Below are 21,158 nucleotides of genomic sequence, written 5' to 3'. Positions count from 1 at the left end.
CAAGCAGTAAGTAATCCACCTGAAGATCCAATAGCATCTGAGACATAGAAATCCTCGAACCTAATCCCATAGATGGAAGTCAACAAAGTATGGATGAAATGATCAAAGCTTCATTTCCTAAAGGCACACAACCTCATAGCTAGAATCTTTGATGGTACTTGTAACCAAGCGATGTTTCGAAAAAATCCGACTTCTCCTACATTCCAAAACAAGATCTGTATGAGAGCATGAGAGATCAAAATGACCAATGCTTTTTGAAAAGCAGATATAGCCTAACATCCCAAACTAGGGCTTCATTCTTGAAGAGGTCATAGGAAGAGAGTGAAAGAAAATCAGAAACTAACTTCCTAATGCAATATAGCTTGCAACACAACAACGTTGCACCCAAAGACAAGAACTTCATTTGGGGTGAAAACAACACGGCAAAATGGGAAACACCACTGAACACTGCCATTCTTGGAGGGTCTATCACGAACAAAACATTGCATTCGGGAGCTTCCCCATCAAATAGCATAGGTGATCGAGGCAAACTCCTTGGACCGTCCACAACATTGCAGCCTTAGGGTCTTCTTTTTTGCAATGGAAGGAGATGTAGTGTCCTCTGAGAATAAAAAGTCACATGGATGCCCCATCTTTATAATATTACCTACTGTTAGAGAGTTGATGAAGAGCAAATCCTCCTCCCTCAGATTTTGCTTGGCAATACCTAGAGATTTGAGTTTCTTCGATCAGATTCTATAATTTTTAAAATAATTTGCATGTGTTTATACATAGATTACGGTGAATCCCAATGAATGCATCCTTAGTTGATTACTTCATGTCATGGAACGCAAACAGTACTGCTAATTGGTCGTGATGGACGCATTCAACTTGATCTGGGCATGCCCAAATGCATTTGCGAGTGATGTGAATTAGTTGAATATTACAAATTAGAAGTTGGAAATAACTAAATTAAGGTGTTTTGGGATTTTCTTGTTAGGTTTTGAAGTTGATTTGGTTGGTCTAAATTAACGAGAAAAATGATTTGCTGTCCAGAGTGTAATATGAGCTTAAGAATTGCTTTAAAGCCTTATAAGTTCCCAATACATATTGATTTTCTGGCCTGTTGTGGTCATTGATGTCAGTATAATGTCGTGATTTTAAACAACCAAAAGAATATATATACATAGACATGTATGTGTATACATACATATATGTATACATACGTGCATGCATGCATATGTATATATATATACATATATGTACGCATATATATTATATTGAAATTCTTCCACTCGTTGTAGTCAAAGCATATATCACCTTGGATGGAGCTCAATATCGCAAGACGAGAGGGATTACTGCATGCAACTCCATATAATTTACCTTATTTCACTGTTTTAGTGTTGTGCTTTGCTGGGGAAGTGAGAAGAGAATGGTATGATAAGTCAATGATAATCTAATCACTTTTTGCAGATGAATCAAAGGCACATCTGCATTTTTTTGCTCTGGAAGAACCTAAGGTTTTTAACATACATCCTTCATTCTGAATTTTGATAAGAATGTGACTGTTTTTTTCTTTTGAAAATTCAAAGTAAGTCTTTTTGTTATACACATGTAACTATTTTAAAGGTCAGTACTGCTTACATGATGTTTTTATTTATTTATTTTTGGACGTGAATTACTCTTGGATTTTTTAGATTTTGTAATCTTGATGGAAGTTAAAGGTATGGATGACACATAAGTTATGTTGTACATGACGCTTATACATGTAAATAATGTCTTTAATTTTTCCACTGCATCTAATCATTTTAAATTCATTTTTTGCAATCATGAGTCTCCTTAATTGTTAGAATGGTTAAAGGCAAGAAGGGAATGATTGACTTGAAAGATTCTCTTGGACCAGGCTTTCTTTTTTTTTTTTTTTTTAATTAAGAGAAGATCAGACAAAAGCCTCATTGCTCTGCTTTTTTCTTTTTTTGAATTGTGCGCATTGCTTTTGTTCAGCAAATAAAAGTGAAGATTACATAAGAGAACGGGAGGGGGAAGAAGAAAGATGAGGGCGGAAGAAGTTCCAAAAGTTATTGAAAGATAATATTTCTGTATTTTAGAGCCACAAGATCAGTCCATTCATTCAAAATAAAAATCGAAAGGATAAGCCCCAGCATATTATATTCTAAATTGCAGAATTTACATATATTACTTTCTATCCGTGAGGACCAGTAAGATGCAGCTGCTAGAGTATCCTAACTACGGTTTTCAAAATCGATACCAGATACTATTTCGATCAGCCGGCAACATAAATTGGTACCATCCCGTATCAGATCGGACCAGCGCAAACCGATAAAAGGAGGAAGGGATGAACCGGAGAGGAGGAAAAGAGAGTATGAGAAAAAAAGAGATGAAGAGAAAAAGAGAGGGGAGGGAAGTAAGTGGAGGCAGCGAAGGTGCCGTCGGTGGCCACCGTGGCTCCGTGTCTTCTGCGGGAGAAAAGAGAGAAGAGAGAGAGGGGGAAGGAAAAGAAAAAGTTCGAGGGAAGTCCGCGGAGAGGCCGTTAGAGAGCCTCTGACTGGCCGCTATGGTTGTCAGGTAGTGTAAACACCACCTGCGGCTCCACGGCCATGAAACAGGGGCGATCGCCTCTATTTTAAGATTTTTTTAAAAAAGCTTGACAATAGTGAACCGGCAAACCCATTGCAGGCTTCACTATTTCTGAATTTTTTTTAGAAAAAAATGATGAAATAGTGAAGCTGGCAAATCTATTGTCGGCTTCTTTGTTTCTCAACTTTTTTTTAATAAAAAAATTGAAATAGAGAAAACATCATTGGGTTTGCTGGATTCATAGTCATTTCTAAAAATGCGATGCAAGGAACGGGGCGGTCGCCCCTATTCTGTAGCTGCGACTTCGCTCACTGGCCACAGCGGCCACCTAGCGACGGTAGAGATCCTTCTCTACCGCTGTCCCCGCCATCCGGTAGCATCCCCCTTCTCTCTTTCTCTAGGGGGTTAAAGCCCCTATCGGGCGACACTGAGCTTGGATGCCTCTGTAGCCCTCCGACAGCCTCGATAGGCTAGCTCCGCCCTCTGGCAGTGTCGTCATTTGGCATCTCCCTACCCTCTTCTCTCTCTCTCTCTCTCTATCTTCCTCTCTTTCCCTCTCTCTCCCACAGTGCCGGCATATGCTGCTTTCGAAGCTGGAACCGTTCTTTTTTTCGCCAGTTTAGTTCGACACGCCCTGAACCATCCGATTCGGGATGGTTCTGAAAATCATTCCCAACTAATCTATTCATTTTTTTCTTGATAATTTGCTGTCTCCAAGTTGTTCATGGGCTGAAACCTTGCATGGTAAATTGGCTTGGTTGAGTCAACATTAAAACTGTTTACTGATGCTGGCTGAACAGGACAATTAAGGAGCAAATGATCCAAATATTCTTCATTTTTGTAAAGCACACGAATGTAAGTGATGAATACTTAATTTAAGTCACTAGAGATATTAAATATTATAATAATTGATATTATTTTATTAAAATTTGATGCTCTCTAATCTATTTTATAGATAATTGGGAGTTTAGATTCATATGACTCAAATTAGACTCAAATTGGATTAGACTTGAGTGAACCAAGCAACCAGCTCCTATTCCAGTGTGAACACGACTTAAAGATCAATGAAGGAGAATCAATATGAAGATCCAAGAGTTCTTATTCATGCTTCCACCTCTCTTTTTATGAAACCCTAGCCTCCTCACTCTATAAATAGAACCCTAAGGCCTCCATCTTCTTCAATCAAGCCAACTCTAAATTCTCTTCAAGCTACTCTCTTTCTCTCTCTCTTCTTCTTCTCTATAAGTCTAGGAGAGGTACTAACCTAGCACGACACTATATTCCTCCACAGATCTCTTTTTCATGTCTCATCAAATCTAGAAGAGGTCCTAATCCTAGTGCCGCTATCTTTTTTCTTCTACATATCCGCTTCCATCAACCTTTCTTTCTTGGAGTTCCTAGACCAAGTCTTTCTGCCATCCTGCCACTGTCTGCACGGAGGAAGATGGTGGATTAAAGGAGATACATCCACCATCGGATGCAGCAAGAAGATCAATTTGATTTAGTTGTCTTGTATCGTAATTTTATTTTTCTTTATGTATGCTTCTTTATTTGATTAATGAAAAGTAATTTTATTATAATTTTCATGCTTCTTTCTTAGTTTCTTACAATCTATTATTTTTTTCTTTTGTATTGTCAAAACAATCAACTAAGATTCCTGCAGATACGATCCCAACTCATCCTATCTACATAGTAGTGAGTAGGGTTAATTTTGGTGTGCTAGATACGTATCAAATTTTGGTACCGTTGCCAGAAATCTTGACGTAATTATTTTGAAAAAAAATCAAAAAAATCTATAAAATAATAAAAAAAATATTTTACTATTTTTAGATTTTTATTTCTTACTTTAGATTACTTGACTGCCTTATATGCTTTACTGCTTTATATTTTTAGTTGATTATTTTTTTCTCTTATACTTTTATTTTCCATACTTTACTTTGCTGATTAGTAGTTTGCCTTTTATTGTTAGTTAATTTATTTTAATTACTTAATTACTTTCTATTTATTTTTTTAAAAAAATTTCTGTCTTATATTACTTTTCGTATATGATAGATTTACTATTTTATATCTAGATTTCTTTATTTGCATGCATAAAAAAATTTTCTACTTTCTATAATCTGGTGATCTACTGCTTTCTATAGGTTAGAATAATTTACTACTTTATATAATTAGTAATTTTTTGCTTCCTAAGTAGATTAGATTCTTTACTTTTATTTAGATTATGTAGTTATCTTTTATTCTTAACTATGAGATTACTTTATTTGCATAGTGAGTAGTTACCTTATTTATTATTATCTATTATTCCTAGTGATTTACTATTTTTCATAGCTTAGAATAATTTATTACTCTAAAAGTAAATTTAATTTGTTGCTTTATTTGTAGGCTACCTACTTGCTTTTTAATCTTAGCATTATTTACTTTCTATTTAATTAGATTTACTAGATCTTCTCATACCTAATTAACCTAATTTAAAACTCACCTCTTATTCTTTTTTGCTTAAAGATAATATAATATAAAAAGAATACAAAGACACCACATAACACTTGACTAATATAAATAAACTAATTAAATTTTAAAAGCTACTTAACATGTTTGGATACTTTTTCCTTTTGCATTGCATATTTTCATAAAAACTTTTAAGGGCAAAATCTTAATCAACATAAGGTAGGGATTTCATCACCCTTCCTTGACCCACAAAACACCATCTTGCAATTGCATTGACCTAAACTTCTAATTTAAAATCGATTAGACATTGACCCCTAAAGATCCTCGAGCTCAGTAGGACAAAAAATCCTAAAAGTTGGATCGGGCTCAGGTTAGTCAATTTAACTGGTGTCTAGAAAAGTGGTTCAGGAATTACGTCTCAAAAAAAGATGGTTCATTAATTGATTCCGTTCACTTACCTGATCAATACAGTTGGTGTCTAAGGAAAGCAACAGGGGGATCTCCACCAACCTTATATTTATCTAGCTAGTTGAGCGGCTAATCTGCTACTTGGAGTGCTTGAAGGTGACCTTGACAGTTAGGAGCTATCTAGATCTAGGATAATCCATAGATAAGATTAATTGAACCACTTGATTGTTAACTAAAAATATCAAATCTAATTAATTCTTCTCTATCTTCTTAGCATTAGAACTCCTTAGGTTCTTTTCTTTAGAACTCTTTTTCCTCCTCCTTTTCTCCTCTTCTCTTTCAAAAAAAATTTTTTTTATTGAAATTAAAACTCGATGAGATCTTTTGGGTGTATGCTAGGACGTCGATCATTACAACCTGATTTACACCCATTAGACTTAGACCTAGAAAGAATGATTTGAGTAAATCAAATCAAAATCATGGATCCAAAATAAGAGACTGACCCACCAAGATAATTGAGGGAGTATTTTACTCCCTCATCTTATACCTACTCGTCATATATCCAGCCTCCTCCTATGGAGGTGGCACAATACGAAATCAAGTCTAGTATTATTCAAATGCTACCATCATTCTATAGACAGATGAACGAGGATCCATATAAACACTTAGATGAATTTCTTAAGATATGCTCCACAGTAAAAATCCAAAACTTCTCTGATGATGCCCTCAGATTGAAACTGTTTCTTTTTTCACTTAAGGACAAAGCCAAGCATTGGTTAAACTCCCTAGATTCCATAATCATTTTAACTTGGGACCATCTTCAGAGAGAATTCCTCAAGAAATACTTCTCAATTAAAAAAATAAATCAAATTAGAAAAGCCATCACTGATTTTTTTCAATTGGATGGTGAACTTTTTCATGAGATATGGGAAATGTTAAGAGACCTTATTCATAAATGCCCCCACCATGCTGTCCTCAAATGGCAACTTGTTCAGTGTTTCTACGATGGTCTATCAGAGAAACACTGATAAATGATCGATGCATCGTGTGGTGGGACATTCTTGCTAAAGAGTGAGGATGAGGTTTGGCAACTTTTTGAAACACTTAATGAGAACTCCCTGCATCATATCTCTGCCATCTCTAGAGAACAACCCATGTCTCAATAGAAAAGAGCTGGAATCTATCAAATTGGAAATGTTATGGATATCCACAGTAAGATAGATGAGTTATCTCAAAAATTAGACCGTCTTCTGAATACTGGATACTCTTCGACTCTACCTAACATAGTCCAAGATGTTTGTGCATTGTGTGCAAGTCTGACCCATTTTATTAGTGAATGCCCAACCGCATCTCAATTTTCTGAGTTTGTGCACGAGCAGGTCCAGCAAGCTCAAACCCAACAAGCTCATAGATCGAAAAATAATTCATATTTTGAATACTTATAATCCCGACTGGAGAAACCATCCAAATTTTTCTTGAAGACCACAGTCAGTGGTTGGTCCTGCTGTACCTAGACCTAACTATCAGGACCCGATATATAGACATGGACCATACCATCAGTTCCAAAATGCTCCTCAACCGTCTATTATCGGTCATAGCTCAGCTTTTGAGGAGAAAGTTTTAAAAGTACTAGAACGATTAGAAGTCAACACCCAAACCCTTAACTCCCACATGCAATCCATTGCTAAGCTAGAGATCCAAATAGGTTAACTAGCAACCACAATCAGTAGGAGGGAAGGAGAAAAATTACCTAACCAATCTGAGAGCAATCCGAAAGGGTAATTCATAGTTGAGAGCTTCAATAATCTAGATACCTTTTTTGATCATGCCAAATTAATCATGACTCTCAAAATGGGAAGGTCATTGAACACATGAGTATAACCAATAAGACTTACCCTAGACCTCTGACCAAGTCTGAATCACCCAAGAATAAAGAGGACCCAAAAGTAGAGAATAGACCAACTGCACTGGAATCACCTTACTTGCCTAAAGCCCCTACTCCTGCAGATAAGAAGGGAGGAAGACTCGACGAGATGTTAGAATTATTTAAGCAAGTCCAAATTAATCTCTCCCTTCTAGACGCAATCAAACAGGTCTCAGCTTACGTAAAATTTTTGAAAAAAATATGCACTCAGAAACGTAAATCCCGATCATAACTCCCAAAGAAAGTATGCCTCACCGAACAAGCTGGCTCTATATTCCATCATGTTATCCCTCCAAAGCTTAAAGATCCAGGTACCACTATCATTTCTTGCATTATAGGAGACTTTCACATCAAACAAACTCTCCTGGATCTAGGGGCCAGTGTGAACCTTTTACCTAGCTCGATTTATGAACTTTTTGGATTTAGAAAACTGAAACCCACGTCGGTCACTTTACAGTTAGCTGATAGATCAATTAAGACACCACATGGGATGATCGAAGATGTTTTGGTCAAGATAAATGAGTTCTATTTTTCAGTTGATTTTTTGATTTTTGACATAGAACTGAGTGGCAATCCAAGGCAAATTTTCATTATCTTAGGCAGACCCTTCCTAGCTACAGCAAACACATGCATCAATTGTAGGACAGGAGTTATGGACGTATCGTTTGGGAATAAAAAATTGAGCCTGAATGTGTTCAGTGCATCCCAGGGACCATCAACTAATAGTTGCTTCGAGATAGATACATTCGAAGACATCATAGAGGAAGCAACATAAATGATTTTTGCACATGATTCTCGAGAAACCCACTTGACGCACTTTGGAATGGATGACTGTGATATGGAGAGAGGTAGCGAAGAAGTAAATATTCTAGTTGATACATCAAATGCTGAAACTACTCCCCCTTGAACAATCAAGTATGAGCCATTGTCCGCATTAGCCAATACATCCACAGTCCCGTCATTAGAATCACCACCTGCAATAGAATTAAAGCCACTTCCAGTCGCACTCAAGTATGCATTCCTAGGACCTAATGACACCCTCCCAGTGATCATTGCATCAGACTTGACCCCGGATCAGAAAGCACAATTGGTTGGTGTTCTGAAGGAAAACAAAGAGGCTATCGACTGGTCCATTATCGATCTAAAAAGAATTGACCCCTCCATCTATATGCACCACATTCATTGTGAGGCAGATGCCATCCCCATCTAGACATGCAGACGAGACTGAACCCAAACATGCAAGAAGTAGTGAAGAAAGAAGTGGTAAAATGGTTAGATGCTGGAATCATCTACCCCATATCCGATAGTAAATGGATCAGTCCTATCCAAGTAGTACCTAAGAAATCAGGTATTACTGTGGTGGAGAATGAAGAAGGTGAATTGTTCCCCACTCGCACACCATCTAGCTGGCGAGTATGCATTGACTATAGGAAACTAAACGCTGTTACTATAAAGGATCATTTTTCATTACCCTTCGTCGACCAAATCTTAGAACAGCTAGTGGGTCAACATTTTTTCTATTTTCTAGATGGTTATTCAAGGTACAATCAGATACCTATATTTTCAGATGACCAAGAGAAAATCACTTTCACTTGCCCTTATGGCACTTTCGCTTTTCGATATATGCCGTTCGAGCTCTGCAATGCACCCGCTATATTTCAACGATGTATTTTGATCATTTTTTCAGATATGGTGGACAAATATCTCGAAATTTTTATGGATGATTTCTCCATGTTTAGAACCACCTTTGAGGATTATCTTCATAACCTCTCCAAAGTCCTTAAGCACTGCATGGAAACAAATCTGATTTTAAGTTGGAAAAAGAGCCATTTCATGGTTCGAAAAGAAATCATATTGGGACATATTATTTCTGAAAGGAAGATTAAGGTAGACAAAGCCAAAATTGAGGTCATTTCAAAACTATCACTCCCTACTTCAATTCGACAAATACGATCCTTCCTAGGTCATGCTAGATTTTACAGATACTTCATTAAAGATTTTAACAAAATATCGAGACCCTTGTGCCATCTGCTAGCCAAAGACACGCCATTTGTCTTTAATGAAGAATGTCTACAAGCCTTTCACACATTACGAACAGTCCTGACAACAGCACCCATAATAAAATCTCCTGATTGATCCTTTCCATTTAAAATCATATGTGACACTTTTGATTTCACAATAGGGGCCATCTTAGGTCAAAGAATCAATAAGGAGCCACATGTGATCTATTACGCTAGCAAAACTCTATTCGATGCCCAATTGAACTACACCACGATAGAAAAAGAGCTACTAGCGGTGGTATTCATCCTTGATAAATTTCGTTCATATCTGTTAGGGTCTAAGATTCTAGTATATTCTGATCATGCGGCTCTGAAATATCTGCTTTCAAAGAAAGATACTAAACCACGATTGATCAGATGGATTCTTCTGCTTCAAGAATTTGATCTAAAAATCTGACTCTAAAACATCTGCTTTCAAAGAAAGATACTAAACTATGATTGATCAGATGGATCCTTCTACTTCAAAATTTTGATCTAGAAATTCGAGACAAGAAGGATTTCAAAAATATGATCGCTGATCACATTTCTAGAATCTTAGTTGGTCATACGATGAGTATAAATGAAGTTTAAGAGAAATTTTCTAACGAACAATTTTTTGCAACTTCCTCTGATCAAATCCCATGGTTTGCCCACATCGTTAACTATTTAGCAACAGGACAAGTTTCTCTCTATTGGATAAAATAGGAGAAGGATCGATTCTTCTCATAGGTCAAACATTATTATTAAGAGAAATCTTAATCGTTCAAATATTATTCTAACTAAGTGATTCGACGCTATGTCCCTGAGAGTGAGTATCAAAGTATACTTACCTTTTGTCACTCTCATGCATACGGGAGACATTTCAATGGGAAGAGAACGATCGCGAAAGTATTACAAAATGGGTTTTACTGACCGACATTGTTTAAGGATGCACATAAATTTTGCCTTGAGTGCTTGCCTTGAGTGCTTGCGTTGTCAACAGATCACCCAAAGAACGAATGCAGACAGGAGATATTGTAGAAAAATTGACTGCAGCGAGAGAGATAATTGGCAGGGTCTGAAGTCATAAAGAATGGTCCACAAATATTAGTAAGACATTATGAAGGCTTACATAAACATACATTATATAGCTGCTGTTACTTAAGCCGCTTGTTCTTGTTGTTGCTTCTTGCGCTCACCTCTTTCGATCTGTTTTCATTTTTTGGTTTGTCTTTTTTTTTTTTTGCCTGCTTTCGTTTGAGGGGGTTCTCTTTGGATCCTCAACCATCACGAGGCCAACAAACATCGGGATGAACTGTTCCATGGATTTGTAATGAATCTTATCATAGTTGAACATGTTCCTGTTTTTCCTTTGATATATCGGAGAGGGCATTTTGTGATTTGTATGCTTTTGTTGAGCAAGTCTTGTCATAGTTGAACAAGTCCTGTTGTTCTTGGGTACACTTATTTAATTGACTGCTTCGTATTGTTATTAATGATTGTTTTTTGAGAGAAACAAGGAAGAAGTAAGTTACTTCCCCCTTATGAGAATTGCATTAGATAATTTAATGTATTACACAAGAAAGAGTATTTAAAAGAAAAGATGGGGCACTTTTACGTAAGAGCCAAGCTCACAACACCGTGCATGAAGAAGTCCTATCAAAGCACCCTTTTCTTTTCTTCCCGCGGCTTGTTTTTGACCGAAACAGGGGATCTTTGATCCCCTCATTGGTTGGCCGGTCGGCGGCGCAGCCGGCGCGGGGATGGTCGGCGGCCAAAGGAGAGGTGATCCGGCGGCAAGAGGCGGCCAAACCGGTGGTCGGCGGTGACCACCGGCGACGGAAAACGGCAAAAAGAAGGATTTCTTCCGCAACAAAATCCGACGACTCCGGTCGCCGGCGAGCATGCACATCGGCACGGGAAGGAAGGGGAAGGAGAGAGGAAGGGGAGGAGGCTTACCTCCGTCGCCGGCGAAATTTTTCCGGCGAGAAATTGGACGTCACAGTGATGGGTCTCCGTGAGGAATTTCCAGCGATTGCCGCCGTTTTGCCCCGGGATTTTCGATGGAAAGGAGAGAGGAGGGATCTCCTGCTTAAATAGGGCCGGAGGGAGCATGTCTCCGACTCCGATTGGGAGCCGGTGAACGGAGGAAGAAGACTCCCTTCGGGAGTCTTCTCCCCTGTTTTTTTTTTTTTTTTTTTTTTTGTGGGCTGTGGCTGATTCTGGGCCCAATTTGGGCCGGGGTGATACAGAAAATGCGCTCATATTTGCAAAGACCCCGTCTAACGGAACCTCGCCTTCAAAGCTGTTTAAAGAGAGATTCAGAAATTGGAGCGAGTGAAATATTTGGAGGTATCCTGGTACATGCCCCGATAGGTTGTTGCTTGAGAGGTCCAGAAATTGAAGGCCTTTTAGATTGCCCAATGATGTCGGGATGATCCCTTCAAAAAAATTACTCACTCATATCGAGGTTTGCAAGGACCACGCATTTGCCAATGCTATCAGGGATTTCACCACACAATCTATTCTCAGAAATATCTAGGTTATTGACATTTATCAGGTTGCCAATTTCGGAAGGTAGGAGCCCATGTAATGCATTGTGTGACAAGTATAGGCCTAAGGATAGAGAAGGCAGGCTAAGAATCTCTATGGGTATAGTGCCTGTAAGCTGATTGTCAGAGAGAGCGAGAAACTGCAAGTTCTTGCAGTTTCCAAGTTGGGTTGGAATGCTTCCACTCAATTTGTTTCCTTGAAGTTCAAGCCGATTCAATTGACTAATGTTTCCGAGTGAAGGTGGAATTCGGCCAAGAAAATTGTTGTGAGACATATTCAGTACATGCAGTGCATTAAGATTTCCAAGAGAGGCAGGAATATTACCTGTGAGAAGGGTTGACTCCATGCCAAGTACCATCAGGTTTTTCAGGTTCCCTATATTTGAAGGAAGGTTTCCAGATATCTGGTTATTGGAAAAAGCAAGGACCTGGATTTCTGTGGAGAGGTTGGATATTGAATTGGGTAAGACACCAGCAAGATTATTGTTGTCGATTAGTAAAATTGTCAATTTGCTGCAGTTGGTTAGAGCAGTGAGGAAGCTCCAATCGTTTTCCTCCTTGGCTGCTAGTTGGTTCCCATCAAGGGACAAGACTGACAGGTTCTGTAAGTTTTCAAGGTTGCATGGGATTTCTCCACGGAGATTGTTCATTTGGAGCTGAATGTAATACAGCCCAGAAGCATTAGATAATGAAGAAGGGATACGTCCGGTGAACTGATTGAAGGCCATGTCGAGCCAACTGAGGTGGGGAAGAGTGCTGCCTATGTGAGATGGGATAGTCCCTCTGAGATTATTTTGTCCCACACTCAAAGCCTTGATACTTGAGAGATTGTATAGACAGGAAGGAATCATGCTTGATAACTGATTTAGTGCTACAGCGAGGACAATAAGAGAGGGTAGACGGCACAAGGAAGATGGAATGGCTCCCGACAGGGTGTTCTCTGTAAGACGAATATTGGTGGCGGAGGACAGGTTCCCTAACCAAGTAGGGATGCCCCCTGTAATCCTGTTGCTGGACAGGCGGAGGTAGTCCAAAGAGGTGAGGTTGGTGAAAGAAGTTGGGATGCCTCCTGTAAGATCATTCCATCCGATGTCCAAGACAATGAGCTGAGGAAGTGATCCCAACTCATGTGGCACTTGTCCGTTGAGAAGGTTCTTATGTAGGTCAAGTGTAATTACCTGTCTGCAGTTTCCAAGACTGGATGGAATTGGTCCTTCCAAAGAATTCAGGCTTAGATTGAGATATCGCAGCCGATGCACAAGGCCAAGCTCTTGTGGAATGGATCCTTTGAGTTCGTTTTCTTGGAGACTGAGTCTGCGGAGGAATGTGAGGTTGGCTATGGATGGTGATATGGTGCCAGCTAGGCCAAGAGAGGGTAAGTCCAGAGCAATGACCCTCTGAGGGTGCCGACTGCCACATGTGACACCTTTCCACTGGCAGAAATGAAGCGACTTGTTGTCCCAGGAGGACAGAGCCCCAAATGGATCATTATATATATTAGACTTGAATGAAATGAGAGCCAAGTGGTCACTCCTGCTTCTGCTGTTATTCCTGGCCACCAAGGAGGTTGCACTGCTGGTGATGGCAGGAAATTGGGGAGATGGGATCAAAATATGACATAAGAGTAGAAGAGTGGCATGCATGAGAGAGGACCACCAAGATGCCCTCTTTGAGTTGCAGAGACAACCCATGTACTCTAGGAAGTTGAGAGGAAAAGAATGAATAAGATAACTTGGGGGAAGCTTAATTTGGATGACCTTCTAAGAGCTAGCATGCAGACTTTATAATAGGATTTCTTGGCCGGTTGATGTCTGGAGGAGTCTCTATTTAGTCAGGCTTAGCGTGGTTGGTGGGTCTTTAAAAAAGAAACTGAGGAAAGATGAATGAAATTACCTGCCAGCTGGCATTCTAGCGAATCGAATTTCTGCCGCACATCCATGCACAATAATTGAGCGTGAATTATGGAAGAACTAAAGAAAGCAGTAGTCTTGCCGCCTCATGTACGTTTTCGGTGCACGGTCTTGTCCTATAATTGCATCGCATGCATCCTTTCAAACTTGAAGTTTTTAATGTCTCAAATACTTGGACGCAAGGAACATTTCAAGATAACTTTGTCACATTTTATACCACCAAATCACGGTGCATTTATAATTACATATTTTTTCTAACACTAATTTGAAAATTGATTATCAAGTCTATATAATAATCAGCAATCATTTTTATAAACTTAAACATAATTATTCATTATATGCATATCAATAAACATATGCGTAGACATGGAAGATACAGTTGTTTTCGTGTCTGATTTTTAGATGATTCCTATGTTGGATTTTTGTTTTTCTGGAACACCTGACATCTGGCACCTATCTCATGTCCAGATTACATTAACCAAATGCTCGCTTAATAGAAATCTCAATCTTGTTTTAAGAAATTCAGAAATCTCATTCAAAGTGTCACGCCCCGAACCCAACACCCGGGTCGGATACGTGATAGTCGCACAGTCCTTAGAGCAAGCCCTAAAGAATATGCAAGGCCAAATTAAATCATTACAACCTTATCAACCATAATATTTAATTTCAATAATAATTCATAAAACTTACATAATTACAATTAACATTCCTTCAATCCTCTGATCAGGTATCAATGGTACTCTATCTATGCATCCGCTCACTCACAAATCCATACCATAGCCAACCATGGACATCTTGTAACTCTGAGAAAAAAAGAAAGATGAAGGGATGTGAGCTTTATAGCCCAGTAAGAATTCCCATATCACATCAATATAATAATATAATCTGAAAATAAAGATAAGCAATAACACATAAAAGCCGATGTTCACTATCCAAAATACTGCAAACATTTATAGATTATCTGTTTTATCAAAAGAGATGCACTATCATATATTAATAAATGAAATAATTTTATTCAACGATTGTTTCATGTCTTATCTTTCTATTTTCTTCTGTTATCACATCATCTTTAATCCTTTTCTTTTTGGTTTTGGTTTTGGACTACCAGAATCATGCGACGATCTTTTATTCGGATCGATTTCTGTGATCTTCCTCGGATCAAAATATTCATGATCTTTCTCGGATCCAATTCTTCCACACATAAGCCTGTGGGGGCTGTCTCAGGCATAAGCTCCTGGCAGGCTATTCCACATGACAAGGCCAGTCCAAATCATATTTCTCTTTCTTTTTATTTTCATGAAATTATAATATTTGACTTCATTAATCAATTCAAATTTTGCAGTGTAATAAATATGTCATACCCATATAATAATGCCATAAATCGCTGATACATATGTATTGATATAACATACTCATGCTCAAAATCACATAAATAAATAATAGTGTCTCAGATATAACAAATTCATCGATCTCAAATTCAATGATGCAAAATCAATGAGATAAAACCAAAGGTAAAATAATATATATAATGATGATCATGTACAGGGATTTTTACCTTTACCAGTGACTGATCTAAGCACAGAAATCAATGTTCTTCTTTGATTTATGAATTTCTTTAACAAAATATTTCATTCGATATCTTATACAGACAATCGTATCTCTTCATGACCCTGATCAAATATAAAAATTATATATGAAGAAAATTATCGATAATCGATCCTAATAACACAAATCGAGGACCTCTCTTAGGATTAATCAAAATTAGGATTTATCTAAGTATCTGGATCCTCCACTGATCCATAAGACTTTTAGAGAGAGAAAATTCATGAAGAGAGAGAAAATCCTAGAGAGAGAAAGTAGAGAGAGAAAGTGGAGAGAGAATCTTCATATCCTTCAGATGAGGCAATCATGGTCGAGATCATCAGAGATCATATCAGGATGACTCAATATGGATTAACCATGATTGATATTATCAATTTCGAATAAAGATCGGATCGGGATCTAATCTACTGTATGAATTTCAGAGCAATCTCAGATCATCTTATTTTTATTTCAAATTTATCCTAGGGTCTGTGATGAAATCAAAGAGAGAGAAAGACTGTAGAGAGACAAAATCCATAAAAAGAGAGAAAGATCTAGAGAGAAAAATAGAGAGAGAATCTAGAGAGAAGATAGAGAGAGGAGAGGGGAAAGGGAGAGAAAGGAGGGAGAGGAGAGAGAAAATTCTCTCTCTCTCTCTCTTTTCTTTTTCTCTTTTTCTTTTTCTTTTTCTTTTTCTTTTCTTTTCTTTTCCCTTTTTTTTTTCTTTTCCTTCTTCTTCTTTCTTTTCTCTTTTTCTTTTCTTCTTCGGGCTCTTTCCTGGCTGAAACAGGGGACCGGCAAGTCCCCTCCTTTTGATCGGCCGTTCGGGCGACGACCGACACGGCGAAGGCCGGCGGCAAAGGGGGTAACCCTCATGGGTTTAGAGAGGCCAAACCGGTGGTCGGCGGTGACCACCGGCGTTGGAAAATTGAAGAAAAACAGGCAAAAATAGTGGTTCTTCCGCAACAAAATCTGACAACTCCGGTCACCGGCAAGCGTGCACATCGGCACGGGAAGGAAAGGAGAGAAGAGAGGAAGGAGGAGGAGGCTCACCTTCGACGTCGCCGAAGCTTTTCGGCGAGAAACTGGGACGGGCACAGTAAGGGTATCCGCAGCACTTTTCCCGACGATCGCTGCCGATTGACCCAAGATTCTCCGGTGAGAGGGAGAGAGGAGGGTTCTCCTCCTTAAATAGAGCTGGAAGGGGCTCTTTCCGACTCTGATTGGGAACCGGTGAACGAAGGGAGAAGACTCCCTGAACGAAGGGAGAAGACTCCCCTGTTTCTTTCCTTTTTTTTTTTTTTTTTTTGTTTGGGCTATGGCTGATTCTGGGCCCAATTGGGCCGGGATGTTACACAAAGAATTCGATCCCATATGGTGCGTTTGTAATGCTAGTGCTGAGTATTTCTTTGAGCAACAAGGGACGGCACAGGACATTATTTTCAGGCAGAAGTCTTTTTGTTTTTTTTGGTAGCAAAGAGAAGCTTCATTTATATTGTACTGAAAGATACATGGAAGTAACAAAAGTATGTTGCTGTATACACAAGGGGCAACCCTTATGCAAGGATAATCTTTTGACTGAAGTCTTTTGACTGACTTGCTGTGGAATAATCTGTGAGCGCTGATACCAACCCTAAGGGACGAAAGCAGGTCTTCAAGACTTACCATCGAAGCGGGTCTTCCACGCAGAAAGTTCTTGGACGAAAGCAGTGGCTCTTTACCAAAAAAAGAAAGAAGCAGTAGTCTTGCCCGCACATGCACCTCATTTTCAGTGCACAGTCTTGGCCTATATATAATTCCATCGCATGCATTCTTTCAAACTGGTAGTTTTTAATGTCTCAAATACTTGGACGCAAGAAACATTTCAGGATAACTTTCTGACATTTTATACAAGCAAATCACGGTGCATGTATAGTTACATATACATTTGTTTCTAACACTAATTTGAAAATTGATTATCAAGTCTATATAATAATTAGCAATCATTTTTATAAACTCAAAGATAATTATTCATTATGTATACATATATCAAGAAACATATGCGCGCATGCGCGCGCGCACACACACACACATATATATATATATGTATATGTATATATATATATATATATATACATATATATATATATATGTATATATATATATATGTATATGTATATATACATACATACATACATACAAGTGATCATGTGAATCTTTTTTTCTATCGATTTCAGACTCAAACCTAGCAATTGATCAACTCCTCGATCTACTAACTCCTAAATAAGACGTTCTGCTCGACTTCTTTTTGTGTAAATAATTGCAACTCTATAATCAAGATCAACATAAAAGTCACAAACGATCGTAGACGATGGAAATATTAAGATTAGTAGTTATAACACTACAGATCTAAAACTCCTCCCAATATCAATCAATTAGCTTGGGTTTGTCTAGATTCTGGATCATCCACTGGTCCATAGAGTATCTAAAGAGATAAAATAAAAAAATGATGAAAAAAAAATGTAGAAGAGAGAAAAATGGAAGGAGAGTTTTTTTTTCCTTCTTCTTCTCAATCAACTCTTCCGTTTTCTTCTTTCTTTTCCATAGAAAAGGAAAAAGAAAGTTCCAGGCCGCCCACCTTCTTCGGTGACAGCCCCAACAATAGTGATCCCAACAACTCCAACTATAGTGGCTCTGACCTTAGGCAATCCAACCATGGCTGTGTCCTGTGACACTAATTGTCCTAGTGGAAGAAAAGAAGAAAAACAAAAATAGGAGAAGGCCTAATCCATCATGAAATTTGATGGCTAATAGCTCAATCAAGCCATCAAAAGCTAAGAAAAAGTGAAGAAGAATAGGAGAGCAATACCACTACCCGATAATAGATTGATGGTGGCTCATCGAAAACACGATGAAAAACCCAGTAAATCCCATGGATTTCACCAGCAATTTGGCTAAAGATCAGGACGATGCTTAGAAGAAGAGAGAGGAATTTACAGGCTTAGAACTCCAATGAACCTTAGTGTCACGCCCCGAACCCAACACCCGGATCGGATACGTGATGGCCGCACACTCCTTAGAGCAAGCCCTAAAGAATATGCAAGGCCAAAATAAATCATTACAATCTTATCAACCATAATATTTAATTTCAACAGTAATTCATAAAACTTGCATAATAACAATTAACATTCCTCCAATTCTCTGATCAGATACTATGACACTCTATTTATCCTTCTGCTCACCCGTAAATCCAAGCCATAGCCAATCTAAGTCATCCTGCAACTCTGAGAAAAAAAAGAAAGATGAAGGGGTGTGAGCTTTACAGCCCAGTAAGAATTCCCATATCACACTGATATAGTAATATAGTCTGAAAATAAGGATAAGCAATAAAATATAAAATCTCATGTTCAATGTCCAGAATAATGCAAACATTCATAAATTTTCTGTCTTGTCAAAATAGATGCATCATCATATGTTAACCGGTGAAACACTTTTGTTCAACAATTGTTTCATATCTTATCTTTCATTTCTCCTTTCATAATCATATGATTTTTAACCTTTTCTTGCTGGCTCTGGACTATCCAAGTCTATACCTCAGTCATCATCCGGATCGAATCCACTTTAAAAAGTCTTTCAAGACTGTCCCAGGATGAGCTCCTGGCCGGCTGTCCCACGTACCAAAGCCCGTGAGAGGCTGTCCCAGGCATAAGCTCCTGGCGGGCTGTCCCAGGCATGAGCTCCTGGCCGGCTGATCCACCTGTAAGCCAGTGGGGGCTGTCCCAGGCATAAGCTCCTGGCGGGCTGTCCCAGGCATAAGCTCCTGGCCGGCTGTTCCACATGACAAGGCTAGTCCATACCATATATCTCTTTCTTTTCATTTAATCATTATGTGTTGATTTCATCAATCAATTATGTCTTGCATTATGATCAATTCAGATATGTCATATCCATATAATCATGCCATCAATCTCTGATACATATATATTGACATAACATACTCATTGCTCAAAATCAAATAACAGTATCTCAGGTATAATAAATTCATCGATCTCAAATCCGACGATGCAAAACCAACGATGCAAGACCAACAGTAAAATAGCATATACATAATAGTGATCATGTACAGGGATTCTTACCTTTACCGGTGACTGATCCAAACACAGAAGTCAATGTTCTTCTTTGATTTATGAATTTCTCTAACAAGATATTCCACTCGATATCATATGCAGACAATCATCTCTTCATAACCCTGATCAATATAAAAATCACATATATGGAGAAAATTACCGATAATCGATCTGATAACACAAATCTAGGATCTCTCTTAGGATTAACCAAAATTAGGATTTACCTAAGTATCTGGATCCTCCACTGATCCATAAGACTTCTAGAGAGAGAAAATCCATGAAGAGAGAGAAAATTCTAGAGAGAGAAAGTAGAGAGAGAAAGTGGAGAGAGAAACTTTCGTATCCTTCCGATGAGGCACTCATGATCGAGATCATCAGAGGTCCTATCAGGGTAACTCAATATGAATCAAGTGTTACAAATTTTGAATAGGATCGAACTGGGATCAGATTTACTGCACGAATTTCGGAGCAACCTCAGATCATCTTATTTTCATCTTCAACTTTATTCTAGGATTCATGATGCAATCAGAGAGAAAGAAAAGATCCTAGAGAGACAAAATCCGTAAAGAGAGAGAAAAGTCTAGAGAGAGAATCTAGAGAGAGAAAATGTAGAGAGAGAAGGTAGAGAGAGGAGAGAGAAAAGAGAGAGAAAGAAGAGAGAAAGGAGAGAGAGGAAAATTCTCTCTCTTCTTCTTCTTCTTCTTCTTATTTTATTTTATTTTATTTTTTTATTCTTTTCTTTTTCCTTTTTCTTTTCTTTTTTTTTTCTTTTTCCTTTTCCTTTTTCTTTTCTTTTTCTTTTTCCTTTTTCTTTTCTTTTTCTTTTCTTCTTCTTCTTCCTTTCTTCTTTTCTTCCCGCGGCCACCATTGGCTGAAACAGGGGAGGACCGTGAGGTCCCCCCCCTCGGTGGCTTGGGCTCCGGTGGCTTGGCCGGAGATCCGATAATGGTCGGCGATGGGGTTCGGCCGGCGGTGGCTAGCAGCGGACGGCCGGCGGCAGGGTTCGGCCGGGGAGAATCAAGAAGAGATCGGAAAACAGGGGGATTCTTTCGCGACTGATTTTCGGCAAAAACGGTGGCCGACGGCGAGGCTTTGGGCCAGGGGAGAAAGGGAAGAGGGAGAGGAAGAAGGGGAGGGGCTTACCTTGCTCCGGCGGTTGAGAAGAGCTCCGGCGAACCCCCTTTTCTTCCGATCAACCATCCACGGTATTCCTTGAGAAAATCTCTCAAATCCCTCGAATTTCTTTGAAATTTTTGTCGTAAAATCTTAAGGGAGGACGGGGGATCTTTATAGAAGAGATTTCCTACCCTAGTCGGACTCTTTGAGTCCGATTCCGCAGGTAACGGAGAGGAAGAAGACTCCGGTTAGGAGTCTTCCTCCTCCTCTGTTTTTTTTTTTTTTTTTTTTTTTTTTTTTTTGTATGGTTTTGGGTTTTGGGCTTGATTCTGGGCCGGGATGTTACATTCTCCCCCCCTTCAAATAATTTCGTCCCCGAAATTAAGTTATATTGTTTAAAATATATTTCGAAGTATAAATTCTTCATGTCATTCTCAAGCTTACGATAATGTCATATATATTATTTATTTCTCATGATCTTGTTATAACAAAATTATTTAAAATTTCAAACTCATCCCTTC

The 21,158-nt window shown here is 38.6% G+C and overlaps 1 non-coding gene across 1 annotated transcript; it reads right to left on the bottom strand.

Moving 5' to 3' along the window:
* Positions 1–6,297: 6,297 nt before the first annotated feature.
* LOC140852983 (small nucleolar RNA R71) lies at positions 6,298–6,403 on the bottom strand. Its single transcript, XR_012136060.1, has one exon. It is a non-coding gene; the product is annotated as a small nucleolar RNA R71 (small nucleolar RNA).
* Between the last annotated feature and the right edge of the window lie 14,755 nt (positions 6,404–21,158).

The sequence above is a fragment of the Elaeis guineensis genome, chromosome 12 (genome assembly GCF_000442705.2).
Source record: "Elaeis guineensis isolate ETL-2024a chromosome 12, EG11, whole genome shotgun sequence".
In the NCBI taxonomy this organism is placed as follows: Eukaryota; Viridiplantae; Streptophyta; class Magnoliopsida; order Arecales; family Arecaceae; genus Elaeis; species Elaeis guineensis.
This window is presented reverse-complemented; position numbering and strand designations above follow the sequence as displayed.